General features: G+C 35.1%; 1 long non-coding RNA gene across 1 annotated transcript in view; it reads left to right on the top strand.

Annotated features, from left to right (window-relative positions):
* LOC145682969 (uncharacterized) overlaps positions 1-6,522 on the top strand; it is a 220,979-nt gene extending 214,457 nt beyond the window's left edge. The window contains exon 5 of the long non-coding RNA XR_014130961.1: positions 6,485-6,522. This is a non-coding gene — a long non-coding RNA (uncharacterized LOC145682969). The remainder of the gene's footprint in view (positions 1-6,484) is intronic.
* The last annotated feature ends 9,548 nt before the right edge of the window (positions 6,523-16,070 follow it).

Here is a 16,070-nt window from a genome sequence, read left to right as displayed (position 1 = left end):
AAGCATGTTAAGAATAATTCTAGCACAGTTACGGATTATATGTACAAAAATATTTCGAATAATCTTTTGATAAAACGCTTTCTATATGGCTTAATCGTATGCCAAATTTTCATATAATTATTTTGAAATTATTATCTGGCTTATATGGATTAAGCAACTTTAATAAAAGACGAGATTTTGTGAATTAATATACATCGAATATATATACAGTAGTTGGCCAAAAGATCTAAAATGTTTGCAAAAGTGTGAAAATCATGCGTAGGATGTTGTAGGGGCCTCCTTTTGAGTCCAAAACAGCTTGGATCCGACGTGAAATGGACGTATACAGCTCCTCAATCGTGGTGTGTGGAATTTTGTACTATTGTTACTCCAATTCATGCTCCAGTTCCTTAGGGATGCTGGTGGAGGGTGATGAGACTGAACACGCCTTTCTACCTCAGGCCAGAATAGCCCAGTGATCCACCCAAGGACCCAGGGTGTGATAATTCCTGGCCATACTCCTCAAACCATGTTTTCGCGGTTTTAGCAGCGTGACAGGGTACTAATTCACCTTGGTAGATGCCATCACCATCAGGAAACAATATTTGTATCATGGATAGAAACTGGTCCCCCAAAATGGCCTCACACGCCTTATCATTCATCATTCCATGCAATTCTATGACGGTCCCTGCAGCAAACCACGACATCACTGCTCATACTGTAATAGAACCACCCAAATGCCTTACAGCTGAGAGCGGACAGTGTATATCATAGGACTGCGACGGTGTTCTCCAGACGTAAACGCGACCAGCTGTTGGAAACAAGTTAAATGTCGATTCATCGGACCACATTACGTGTTTCCACTGCTCATGAGTCAACGGCTTGGGGTCCTTGCACAACTGGATACGCCTCTTCGCATTTACTGATGTGACCAGGGTTTCGGCGATAGCGGCCCTGCAATGGATTTTCATTGTTTGAAGTTTCCGTCTCACTGTTTTCGATCAAACCGGGTTCTGTAGGCCCGAGTTGAGTTCAGATGTAATTTTCCTTGCAGAGGTCTTCTTTTTAGCCACTACATTCCGTTTTAATATGTTCCTGTCCCTATCTGACTGGATTGTCTTTCAACTACTGATGTGCTTTGCAGACGCCATTTGCCCATGAATTGTGTATGCCGTCGTGACATTGGAAACAGTGCCTTTCGATACCCGCACAATGTTCGAAACTGTTGCCACTGAAGCTCCAACAAGACGGGCACCAACGATCATGAATCTTGGGAAGTCTGTCAGGTTGCCCATTTTACCGCGCCACTTTCACACTACGACACTCACAGGTGAAGTAGTTACTGCTGACGGAAAAGGAAGGTCAACATGACAAATTGAAAATAAAAAAAAACTACCGGCAACGCGTGTTGTACAGTAGAAGGCCAAACTTACGTGTCCCGTAAGAAGTGTTTTTTGATTTTTGTACCCCCTATATATATATATATATATATATATATATATATATGGGAAGATGGTCTATTTAGTGATCGTTTTGGTACCTACTGATTTCTGCTGCTTACAATCTACAGGTGTAGTTTAGATTGTTTAAAAAGCTGGTTTCTTTTGGCTAATCGCTGAACAAATTAGATAAATGCATTGAATAGTATAATTCCTAGTATATTTCATTCGGTTAATAATTCCTAATATATTTTTAAAGAATTTCGGCTAGATTTCAATAGAACCACTAGCTCGCGATTAATGACAAACACATATTTTTTCATATAGCTCGATCCCATAATAAGGTAACTCACGAAACGTATCTTTACAATTTTCTTCACTCGAACTCTAGGGTTATTATCCTTTTTTTTCTTTTTGCTTCAGTTACCATGAATTTAGACTGTTGTTCCCACAGTAACTGATTTCCCATAAACTTCCACGTTTCCTATGCTATATGAATACGGTGAAAGCTATTCATATAATTCATCAAATATAACTCCTAACGCTACAGTGTATGAGTTTTTCAATTTATTTTTTTCGATTTTACATTGCAACTTAGTTTTTACCCACTACCAAAATTCAAGCACATGAGTTCTAATGGGAAAAATTACAATTACAACCCAAGCAGAGCATAGTAAATGCATGACATAGCCTTTTGAATTGTACTATTGCAGCTATATCAAGATATATAAAACTTATACAAATGTCGAAACCATGCAATGCAGGATTAAATGTGTGATACACAATTTTTTTATCCTAAGACAAAGGGCTTTCTTACGCATGCCACCTCTTACATGTAGGGAACACTACGTACTGCACTAAATGGTTGGGTTTTTTCAACGTCACTCATTGCTCGGCGCAAATGAACCATATATATATATATATATATATATATATATATATATATATATATATATATATATATATATATATATATATATAATTGTTTTTGGGAAAACCGGCAATAGAACAGAATGCCTTAAAGGTAGGAGGTAGCATAATTTCCATCTCTCTTCTCAAAAATAACATATTTCTTCACTATTGCGGTTTTACACGAAACCGAAGCTGATTAATTGGGATTTATTTTCCGAATTTATTTCAAACCCGCCACAACTGACGGTTTTCTTCATAAAAATGCTACGAACAATCCATCAAACATTGAGTTTCCTAGTTGGCGCGGTGGTTCAGTGGTAGGGTGTTCACCTCCGGTTCTTGGAATTCCTGGTTCGATCCCAGCTCGCGCCGTGGTGGACAAACACAGTGCTCCCGTTTCCTCCCACTTTCTTCATTCCACTATTTCATTCATTTCCTATCATCACCGTCTCCTTTAGCCTAACCGGCATAACTGTGGGACGTAAAACTAAGATTTCATTTCATTTTCATAGAGTTTCCTTAAAAACAATTTCAGGATTTTCAACCATGAGATGATTACAAACATCTTTTAGAGCGCATAATCATATTCCTTGGAGAAGTTCCAGAAGCAGGTATACACAGTAGAGTTTCAGGGCGAGTGTTTTGAGCCCAATGGATGGCAAGGACAATTTACTCACTAAAGATACTTATTTAAAGATCAGTTTATCTCTATTGGTCAAAAATAGCGTTATGTAATATATGGACAACCCATTAATTGATCTATTCGATTTCTTAAGCGGCATGTAATATCTAAGAGTGGTAGATTAGAAAATATTTTGGGAAGGATCTTTGCTGAGGAATACCTCTTTTTTTAGAAATGCAGGGATTTCTGAAACGGAGCGTATCAGATATAACATCATAGGAATGACTATATTCAGAGTTTTATTTTTATAGAAAATCGGAAAGTTGGAGAGTTCACCCCGAACAGAACCTTGTCCCGTAAATCCGCTACTGGTGGTCTGTGTTACAATATTATCACTTATATTTCTTCCTAGTTATATGAGTAAATTCTATTATTTCTTACTTTAGTTATGAAGCTGGTCGATGGTCGTGAAATAAAGAACATTGTGAGACAGGAATTTGTAACCTTTGCTAACTCGTTTGTAAACATTCATCCTAAGAAGAAACAGGAATTGACATTTGCTCATTGGTTGTGAAAGTTTACGTTAACAACTGGTTTCCAACCCCATTTGCTTGTACTGACCCAGAAATGGCATGCACGTTTTAGAAATTTAATAGAATATGAATGAGTCTATAAGGAAATTTCGAACTGTGTGATGAAAAATTTCTTCAGACACTTTCGTACCTATCAGAAAAGCTTGCTCCGCTTGCTTTTTTTATCAGGAAACTAAAAGGAAAAGTTTGGATGTTTTGAAACTATAAGACAAAGAAGAACCATTGAAACGTTCTCCAATTGATCTTGATGTTCTACTTAGAGAGAACTCGCAAAATTTTGTATTCAGTAACATCGTGATGTTATTCAAAATCCTGGATCTATTATCAGATTTTTTGCAAGCAGATGTAACTGTCTGAAAAAAGAACGAATCCTAGAAGAAAAGCAAGGTAATATCTACTTCACATAAATATATTAATGACGTAGCTGAAGTAAAAAAAAAAACTGAGAGTGTTGTTTTGTAATAGTTTATTTTTTAATTTTCATTATATAGTAGCAATATATTCACATATTTACTAAATATAATTTCTCTTGTAGCTACATATTATTATTAATTCAATCCTAGTTTTTAATGTAAACTTTAGAAGATTGAACCGACCCCTAAAAGTTAGTTCAAAAATCAAAGAAAAATTACATTAACTCCTTTTATGTGATGCCTTTTTATTAAAATGGTAAAGTATTTGAAAGCAATTTTTTTCACTTATTTAATGACACCTTAATATATATATCATTAAACCCTTTCAACGAATATTGATTAGAAAGAGGAGCGTAGAAAACTAAATACAAGGATACCGGATGATTGGGAATAGAGAATGACTAAAATTCATGAGAAACTACGGAATTTTTTACATTTTACTAAAAGGTGTTTCTAGGTTCAGCAATTCTATGAGTTTCAGGAGCACAGGCGAAGTATACAGACTGTAATAAAGTAAAAAAGAAACACTTCTTATCAGAACTCGACCATTAGGAAGATCTACATGAAAATGTCAAGACCTTATCGGAATTATTATAAAAAATCAAATATCAAGTAGAAGCTACAATCAGGTGAATATCAAGTGAAGAATGCTTAGTTGTGAAGTGCATAGAACAAATTATTTGGTGTATTTTTTGAAAAATATTTTGTAAGTTATTCTATGATAATTATATAGTTTTACTTTTTACATTGGGTTTATCAAATTTTTAAAAAAATATTATGTTATTATTGAAAATATTAAACTACTATGTGAAAGAATCATTTATAAAAAAATCTAAATTAACCACTTTAGTGTTCAGTTAAATCATTTCCAAATTAGAATTCGTTTACTTCTTATATCAGTACTAGCAGCGTTCACCCCGCTTCGCTGCGGTCACCCCGGAACGCAATAAACTTTGTTACTTAGATAATTTTTACTTTTTCGCTTTCAAGTGATATGATAAAAACCATAGAAGATTGCACTAATGTTAACATTATATCGCCTGTCATTTATGTTAACCCGCCCCGCTTCGCTGCGGTCACCCCAACCCGCCCCGCTTCGCTGCGGTCATCCCGGAACGCAATAAACTTTGTTACTTAGATAATTTTTACTTTTTCGCTTTCAAGTGATTTATAGCGCCTGTCAGTTATGTTAACCCGCCGAGTCACACGGTCATGCGGGTTGCATATAAATACGTTTATTTTTATACCTATGATGAACTAATAACAAAGGATTTGTACGTATGGACACCTGAATGGTCAATTATCTCAAGACACTGGTAATTGAAAATTAAAGTGATATGATAAAAACCATCTAGGGTCCACATCCTAACAACCCCCCAAAAATGAAAGAAATCGGTTCAGCCGTATTAGCGTGATGAGCGGACAAAGGATTTTTTCTACGTATGGACACCTGATTGGTCAATTATCTCAAGACACTGCTAATTGAAAATTAAAGTGATATGATAAAAACCATCTAGGGTCCAAATCCTAACAACCCCCCAAAAATGAAAGAAATCGGTTCAGCCGTATTAGCGTGATGAGCGGACAAAGGATTTTGTGCGTTCTCTTTTATATATATAGATTATCTGACATGTTATTATGTTACTCAGATTAATTTAGGTACTATAGTGTACGAAATAATATTCAATGGTACGTACTTTAACCGTATTATTTTTAATAAGTAATTGGTATTTTATATATTTAGTTATTTTCATTCATCTGAGTGTTATGAACATACTTTCTTTTTATCTAACGGCGATAAAGCTATTACTAATTATTTATCTTTTCAGAATTTTATTTGTATTACCTCTCCGTTACTTATAAATATTGAAATTTAGTTTAATTTTAATTACCTTATACTAAGGTAAATTACAAAAGATTACGAAACACTTTATTTAATTATTAGATTCAAAGGTAGTATTAAGGTTAAAACAAAAATTAACCTTTGAGTTAAATTGTGCTGACGAGTTGAATGGTGAAAACGAAATATGTAAAACTTGCTAGTAAAGTAAATATGCATTATGCCCATAGAAATTTCTTGCAGAATATAGGTGTCTTTGTTACTAATGCGAAGAGACAAATCATAAAATGACAAAAATTGACGCAATGTGTTAGGCATATTCGTATTAATTTATTTACCGCACAAGAACAAACATACACATATAAATGAATATAATAATTTCGTATTTTACAAATTACTAATGGCAACAATGATTTTTGTATAGCAGTGATATATATTATTGTAAGCATGATATTTTTGTCCAAAAAAAAACGGAAAGAAAGATTCTACTTATCGAGGCCACTTTCCATCTGAGATGTTTAAAATCTTTAATATCTTACATATAAAATAATAACTTACACCTGTTTCAATCCTTATATTATTGTGAGTGTATTCGTAGCCTATACAATACACCACTAGAAATGTTAGTTTAGAACTAAGTCACGTCTAGTACATACTATTGATTCAATTAAATAAATTAATTTCAGATGACTCAAAACAACAATGTGAAGGTAAGATATTTTAGTTGATATAGTATTCATTCCTGAACAAAACGTAAATTCATCTGCATGATACAACACGATAATCAATATATGATTGAGTACAATTAGCACCTCTCGTTTACAAACAAAAATGTTCAGGACCACTGTACCATTCAAACTTGAAAGGTGTATGATTTAAATATACTAGTGTTCATATTCCGTTTTTTCTCGTTTAAGATTTCATTGATACATTTATAATCTAAAAAGTTACATGATGTTTTCTATTTAGATATCGTGGAATCGCTTCTGTGCATATTAATGTCTGTTAAGCATAATTTGAAAATATACAACTTTTTACTAGATATTTAACAATATCTGAAATATGTGAATATAATTTGTATATGTATTTTGTAAGACTGGAAAAGAATTCCAAATTATGGTTATATCCCCATACACTGGCTGTAATCAAACTATATAAAATCAGTAAAAGCATTCACCACATATATCCTAAAGCACTAACTAACTGTAAATTCTTCTTATTTTCGTCTTCTGTCTTAAATCTTGTCCTCTTCGGACATCGATCATGTCATCGAATTCTGGGCATCTAAAGGGATGGAACATGGTTCTTGCAGTCTTGACATCGATCTTCTAGCATCTTATTGAGTACCCATTTAAATATTAATTGATATACGCAACGCTATTTTTTTCATTCTTCACATACTCACATTTCAAAATACTAAAAGTAAGGAACTTCTGTAGTCATGCGTTATCCAAGCAGACAGAATGTTACAAGTCTTGAAGATAGCAACGCGTTCCAAATTTCTAAGTATTCCAAGTTTCCAAGTGTTCTAGGTTTTAAAGTATTCTATCGATAGATTTGGATGCAGCATTAAAACCATGATAAACTAACTTCTAAGCGTGGCCAATGCTAAAAGAAAGTTCATCATTCATCTTTAAGGTGTTCTATCCACAATCTAGTCTCCAAGAAAAGTAATCGATAAAGATGTTACGTATGGACAGACGGACTAACAGATTCTCCGCCATCAATGGGAAAATACATTGGGAGGAATTGCTGATAGATGTTCCAATTTTCTCTGTCATAAACAAAAAATACGACACGGTTTACATAATCTAGATGTTCCTCTAAAAATAATCTTGTTGTAGCCAAGGCAATTTTAGCAGCTTCTAACTTCAGAAATTTAAACGCTCCACTGAAAATGTTAGGTAGTGCAATTGGGCAAAGATGATTCTCCAACATTAATTTAAAACAATTTTTATATGTAAAATCTTCTTGTTTGAATTCACGGGTCTAGATACCATAATTACATAATTAGCTGGTAAACGATAACAATTGACAATCTTCGCTCCTCCTAGCTTTAATGTTGATATTATAACCGCTACCAGGTTATAGAAGGATTTTTGTGGACACTCTGTATATTTCGTAAAGACAGTGATTATTATTTTCGATTTATACTTTATTCTGCAACGCACATAAGTTCTTTCTTTGGTGGGAATTGCTTCTTTCCCACACAATTGGACAAAGAAGTCTTTCATCGTTTTCTCATATATATGTTTAAAACATTGCTTTTGCTGAGAACATTTCAGTTAGTGACTAACCATTTCAGTGTTTCTCCCTGACTTATTATATGCACAGTATATATTCTGCAGTTATTTGGAACTGAATTAAGTGCTTTGTTTAATCACTTATGGAAACATTACAATAGATTAGAGAAATACGGGCTGACCAGATGTCCCAGTAGAAAAAGTGGCACCAGCCTCACAATTTTTGCAGTTCGTTATCTGTATTTTCTCGCGCCAGTGTTGTCGCCGTGTCTAGTGCATTGTGGGCAGTTGACTAAAATTAACATAAATTGTTTTCTATATTTTGTTTGTATGTGCATACAGGTGAGTTAACTGAGTGATTTTTGAAATGATCTGCCAACACTTTTAGTTGATCATTGCAACCCGTAGCTTGAGCTTGGATGCTCAGGGAGTTTGACTCCAGGTCTGGAAGCCGTAACCACGCATGTCGTGTCGAGCTTCAGATACGACTTATTGTGAAGGGGCACAAGCAATTTAGCCGGTGAAGGACGATTTCTTACGGCTAGCCTAACTAGTGAAGTCCCAGCTTCATAAACCTTGTGCTCTAAAAAGTTATATACGCGCCCTCCAATATCAGTATTCCACTGTGGAGATCTTCTTTTCGTTTATTTGCTGAAGATTCACCTTTACGCTGCAGGACTGTTCAGCGTAACAACTGGATTCATCGTGGGACGATCCAGACAACTTTTCCCCAGTGCTAATCCCCCAAGTGTGTCAAGGGTGTGAGAGAAGAATTTGTAGTGATATCTGAATCATAATCATATATATATATAAAGAGCTATATTACCCGAAAAGGGCAAAGCGTGATTTCAGCGACTAAAATTGTTATACATCCTCAGTGTTCAGTGTTGTGTCCATTCCTCTTCGTTATTGTTTTTAAATAGTGTTCTAATAAATAAGTATAGTGTTATTTAATCTAGTGTGTTTTCGTTGTTTGTATGAGTGATGTTTGTGTGCGTTATGGTCTGGATGACCGTCTGATCATCCGTGAGGGTTTCGAGACGAGACACCCGTACCTCTCGGCGCCTAATGCTCATCTCATTATTGAGACCGACGAGCTTTTTGGAAACGGTTTGTAACCTTTCTTGGAGAGGTCCTTCATCGTCCTGTCCAGGTAAGTTAAAGTATCAGGAGTATACTTATTGGTAATACCACGAGCCACGGACAGCGAACAGAATACGGAGTGGTTACAAATAAATGTTCGCCCGAACAGTGACCCGAACTCAGGACGGTTACAAATAAACGGAAGCCCGAACAGCGACCGTACTTCAGCCGGTTATAAATAAATGGCGCCCGAACTACCGACCCGAATCGAGACCGTTGGTGCTCGAATATTTATAAGATAAATATTTTAATATATCACTTCTTTTCCAGCTTAGAACCAGTAATCTGAAAAGAAAAAATGTCTTTAGGTGATTTTAATCATATTCTGTAGTGATAATATATTTTACGGTACGTTTTAAGTTTATTCTTGTTCAAGATGCCATACACACAAGAAGAACTAGCTTTATTTAATGAGAAACTAGATTTACTCTTACATAAAATGGGTTTAACTAATGAGGATATTAACAAATTAGTAGAAGAAGGGAGAAAGAACCATAATCAGTTGATAGAAGTTAGGAATGAAAATAAAGAGAATTTTGTCGAGCCTAATAATGAATCAGGTCAGAGTAAAGACACCGTACCGAAAGAATGTGAAAACGACCAGGAAATAGTAAATGCCGAAAACAAAACAGCGGAATGTGAACCCCAGTTACAGTCAGATGTTCATACTGGATACAAAACACTGGAATTTGAGCCTCAGTTAGTGACTGATATTCCTAGTGTAAACAAAATATTGGAATTGAAACCTGAGCTAGAAACTAATACTCCTAATGAAAAGGAAACGCAGGAATCTGAACTCCAAAGAGAGACAGGTAGCCTAAACAAACCTCGCAACAAATCTGGCAACGACTTTATCTATTCAGAATCTAGTGACGCCACTTGTAGTAGAAGTAGTGAAATCCACGAACATATGATTGTAGACGACAGAGGTCGTAAGCGCACAACAGCTGTCACAAACTACAGAGTAAAAAAGCACCAACGTGGTTACAGTTATAGCAATAGGCAAAGATACGCAGACCGGAGCGTAAACAATACGAAATTTAAAGGGAATCAGAACCAAGACCGCACTCGAAAGGTAGTAATAGAAACAGAAGGAGTCGTAAATCACGGCCACGTAACCTGAGTTATCATATATTAGACAGGAACCGCAATTTGTGTGACATTAAGCATAGATTTGTACATAGAGGTAACCGCTGTAGGAAGAGACGAACAAACCGTAATTATCAAAGCAGAAATAGTAATCATAGGAAAAGAAAAAAAAGTAACCAAGACATTGTATGCTGATACGAATTTTCTTTCAGGAAAGCAACGCATTTCTTTTAATCTTTCTTTCAACTGTTAGAAAGAACATGTACGGTATTCATTTTTCTTCCTTTTTGCTTTTAGTTTTTGATAGAACCTAGATACGAAAAAAAGAACTACGCATTGTTTTTAAACTTCTTTTGCTTCTAGCTTTTAACTGTTCAGCAAAGAGCAGATAACACGTTTTTCTTTCTTTATTTTGATAAGATAGTCGCTGCATTTTTGAACACCTGTGTTTATGGTTACGAATAACAGGTGATATACAGCTGATTAATTCTTTTCCTCTTTTTGTCTTTGCTCCGTGTAGCACTTCATACCTCAGTCAGCTGTGCATTTGTGTTGCAAACCTTATCACTGACTTACTATTAGTTTAATGTCATTAATTTTTTCTTGTTTTCATTTCAGATGTTTGAATTTAGATTTTTTAGTAAATAATTAACGTATCACATACGTAGGGGAATTGCATTTCAAAAGCAATTTGAAATCTTGGCGAGATTTCCGTACCCCCAGCTAGTGGGAAGATGTTTTGGCGTTATAATATATATTTTTATTGTATTTTAAAATTTTAAAAATTCTTTTACGATCCCTTCCCACTTTCGAAATTCTTAAATATGTTATTACGTGTTATTTACAATTAATGTTTGATTTTTTTTAAAAAAGAAGAAGAAAGTATCGATATGCCCAGGATAAGAAAAATTTTAGTTCTTAATTATATATACGGTACACTTGTATATTTATCACTGAAATTTAGTAGGTAATCTCATGCGTAGAATATGAAACTTTACACCTATAGTCAATGTTAAATTTCTTTTGTAGTGTTAATCTTAGATTTTCGTTTTCATTTTGAAGTGTTTACTGTAATTTGATTGAACCTCATTTACGTCATTTACCCGATTTTGACTTTATTTGAATTTCCAGGATGTGACATGATATATTTCGTTGGAAGAGAAAAGTTTAAAACGGAAATTAGGCTAATCCTTAAACGAGTGAAACATGCATTTCCTCGTTGGTTATTAGTATGGGCAGGAATTTCATGTGAATAGCATATTCTCCGAACTAACGCAGTAATCTTTTTATTTTAGAACAAATTATATGGATAGATACTATGATGTTGAACGGTCATTTTTCTCCCATACTAATATCTACGAGGAAATATGTTTTTCTATATTTTCTTGTAATATCAGATTTATGTTCATTTAGTGTTTTTTTAGACCACAGAACAACCGTAGGGAAACTTTTTTGGGTAAAATATTTTATAGGGATAAATATATTATTTTTTCAGGGAGGCAAATTTCCTGGAATTGCAGATCTGTTTCAAAATGGATGTGGCTAATGCATTGGATATTCCGTAGCTAACTGTATTTTCGCGATCAATCGCAAAATATACTTTTTCATTTCTTTTATTCCTTCATAGCAACCCTTAACTAAACATGTGGCTTCTTCGGTAATTTTTTTTCAGTATATTTTATTGTCTAGTAGTTTTCCAGTGAATATTCTAATGTTTATGAATCGTAATTATATGATGAGTTTTAGTATGTTAGTACGTTGTAATGTTTTTCATATTGATTTTGGAAAAATTGTATTTTAGTTACAGTATGTGTCTAGAAACTATTTGAATTCGATATAGATCTCGAAAAATAAGCTTATTTTTTGTTTCCGGCACCATGAAGCGTAACGTTTTATTGCCTTGGGGCCGCGGTGGCTCAGTGGTAGAGCGTTCACCTCTGATGCTTGGGGTCCTGGGTTCGATCCCAGCCCCCGCAAGTGAACTTTGTGGTGAACAAACAACGTGTGAGTGTGTATCCTCGGAGTTCTCCTGTTTTCTCCCACTTTCTTCATTCCACCATTTCATTCATTACTCATCATCACCGTCCCCTTTACCTCACCGGCATAACCGTGGGACGTAAAACTCAAAGATTTCATTTCATTTTTTTAGTATTGCCTTGATTTCAGCAATATCCGATTTGTATCCCAAATCCATTATTACATATATCAGTAAGAGTATGCCAGATGTGTGTAAAGAACATGAAGAATTGCAACGAAACTTTGCGTATGGACAATACAAAAAAATAAACGGATACGGGTTTCTTCATTTTCTGCAGACAAACGGTTTTAGGTGGGAAAAGCTCCCACCCAAAATTTTGAAAGTTGACGCTCGTAAGGCAAAATAACGTGAAACTATGTGAATGAGATTCTGCATAGATCTTGTAGACAAAAATGAGGGAATACGCGTTTCGTATTTCCCTGGAAAAAAGGGTTGTGTGCGCACTGACCCCTCCAAACCGTTGATCACGAAAAATCATAAGTGCTATTGACAGTATGTCAGATGTGTGTAAAGAACATGTAGAATTCAACATAACTTTGTGTATGAACAACAGACTGAAATTTAATGAATGTTGTTTGAATTTTCGGGGGGAAAACGCTTTTTAGTGGCAAACGCCCCCGTCCAAAATTTGAAAATCTGACCCCGAAATGCAAAAATGAGTGGACTGAAGAGAATGAAATGTGCACAAATATTGTAGAGGTAAGATGAAGCATTACGCGTTTCGTACTTTCCTGAAAGAAAAAAAAAAACTGTTCAGTGGACCGACGCGGTGAGTGCGAGAGGAGTACACTGAAGCAAATTAATTTGTATGTAGATATTGGATATATAAAATATGGCCTTTCGTGTTTCACAAGTGTCGTGTTCCCCTTTAGATTAACCGGCATAACCGTGGGACGTAGATCTCAAAAACTCACAAGTGTCGTGTCTCCATGCTGTTTCTTCAAATTTGGCAGATCAATTACACGCACAAACAGTATAGCGTATTTTATAGTATTTCAGGAGGCAGCTTCAATTCTTACAATGTTTTTGAGCATAAACAAAAACACGTGTCGATTTCTTTCCAGTTTGCTCTTGATCTACCAAATGTGAAGCAAAACAGATAGTGATACTTGAGGAACTGCATGGCTTATTTTACTTAGGGTCTATATAATAGGTACACACAATTTCATTTTCCTCGATCTACTTCTTCCTTCGCTATTACGGTAGTTGTTCCAATACGAAGTTTCGTTGCAATTCTCCATATTCTTTAGGAACTTCTGACGTATGCGTATTTGTTTCCTCGTTGCCTAAAGTGCCTTTACATCACCGTGACGGACACGAGACCTCGCGGTACTCCAAGAAAGTGATGGTTGTATAAAACATTGTGATTAATTTTGAAGAGCTTTTATTTTGACTAGGGAATTAACATAGGTACAGGGAGTGTACACACAGATTTGAAGCATCAGTGCACTGTCATCTTTGAAAAGATTCGTATTCTCATTTTTCTATTTATTGTTTTATATGTTAAGTTAAACACCACAAGAAGTATCACTGGTATCGTAGATCATATTACTTTTTAAAATCGTGCCTGTAACGTGTTGTCAAAACATTTATCTCCAGACATGATGTAGAGAGAAGAGAAAGAGATACATCTGTAATATATGTATATGTGTTTTATGAAGTAAATGTAGAAATTACGTAGTTAAAGAACACGTAAGAGAGTGAAAGGGAGATACAGAAGTCTGAATTTTCAGAAACGTCCTACATAGGTGAAAATATAGTTAAAAATTGCAAAAGGTACCACGTAATTTATCTTTCTTTTCTTATATTCCAGTATACTTTTTTCCCATCCAAATATCTCTATCCAGAATTACGATATACAAGTGAGTAGAGAAACATTTCCATATGAAGGATTAAATTAGAAAAAGAAAAACTTTTGATTTGGACTAGTTTTAAACTCACAACGCTTGAATCCATGAGTCAATGTTCTTCCGATTGAGCTAAAAACTGCTGTTGAAAAGACTCATTTGTAAAACTACCGGTTGATGAATGGTGTGTATTAACGAAGTTGGACGAGATAAATGCTTCATATATCTATTGCCATAATAATAATAATAATAATAATAATAATAATAATAATAATAATAATAATAATAATAATATGTATTTTAAAGTATTTTGGTATCGTATTGTTTATTATCATATATGTAATTTTAATTAAATTATCATGATGGAAGTAATTACGCATTCGCCTGTTGTTTTCTGAAATAAATAAATAACTAAATAATAATAATAATAATAATAATAATAATAATAATAATAATAAGAAGAAGAAGAAGAAGAAGAAGATGATGATGATGATGAAGAACAGAATTTTAAAAGTCGCATTTGTTAAAAGTTTGTCTTGCGGAGTAAGTCCTAATATGAGGTTTTAATAAATATAAATGTAAGCGTGGCAGAGTTGGCGTGGGTCAATGAAAACTTAATCCACGACCCACTGTCCCACCACCCACCATGACCCACTCTGAACATCCACACACTGTGACCCACTCTGACACTCCATGACTCTGTATCCAGTATGACCCACTGTGACCCACCACCCAACATGGCCCACTGTGACCCACCATGATCACCACCCACCATGACCCACTCAGATCCACCACCCACTATGAACCACTGTCATGCACTGTGACCTACTCTGACTCACCAAAATCTCGTCATCATCTCTTACACATGATCCACGGCCTCTTCTACTGACTAAAGTGTTTACACTAGTAATAAAACAAGACTGTGAAATTGTCACTAATCGGAGTTTGAAATCATACAGTCAATCGCTCAAGCACCACTCTGTTACAATAAAGGTGGATCTGACCTTTACGATATAGAATGGTAAAGTGTGTGTCAGTGAGGAAATTGAAGCACTTCGAGATGGGGGGATTAGTGTGTGCCTAAAATATAGTTGTACTAAGAGAGTATTCTTGCGAGTGTTAATTTCTCAACACATCCCAAAAGAAACTTCTATTCACAGAAAAAAACTTCTCTACAATATTTAAATGGTTATGATTTCTCAGTTCACATTATTTTTCTCCAAAAGACTTGAAAAATCAGTTTTGCATAGCGTATAACGGTGCTCGGGTACTGTCTGTAACAGCATCTGCATAAATTATCCTTATAATTGTTATTTGTTTAATCACTAAAACACCACGTTAAATTTAAGTTACAAATATGCATAGTTGCTATTATTATGAACATTTATTCAAAGTATTTTACCTTATAGTTTATAAAAAGGAAAGAAGAGACTTATTAAACATTAGGTACAAAGTTGAATATCACAAATAAACCGTTTGTAATACAAGTATACATTTTCTATAACTCGTAATTTACCACCTTAAGACAAATCTGAAATTGGGTTTATTTCCTGTTATCCTCCAGAACTTTTTCATGGCAAATCACCCGCAGCAGAATGATGTCCATCCTTCACCCAAGAAATAACTAGCTTGTCTACTTTGAGCTTGTATAGCGGTGGGCCATTAACATTGATGAAGGGGGACACGGTGGCTCAGTGGTAGAGCGTTCACCTCTGGCGCTTGGGGTCTCGGGTTCGATCCCAGCCCCCGCCAAGTGAACTTTGTGGTGGACAAACACCGTGCTCGTGGGTTTTCTCGGGGTTCTCCCGTTTCCTCCCACTTTCTTCATTCCACCATTTCACTCATCTCTCATTATCACCGTCTCCTTTAGCCTAACCGGCATAACCGTGGGACGTAAAACTCAAAGATTTTA

This window comes from Thermobia domestica, chromosome 4 (assembly GCF_964235325.1).
Source record: "Thermobia domestica chromosome 4, izTheDome1.hap1.1, whole genome shotgun sequence".
Lineage (NCBI taxonomy): Eukaryota > Metazoa > Arthropoda > Insecta > Zygentoma > Lepismatidae > Thermobia > Thermobia domestica.
This window is presented reverse-complemented; position numbering and strand designations above follow the sequence as displayed.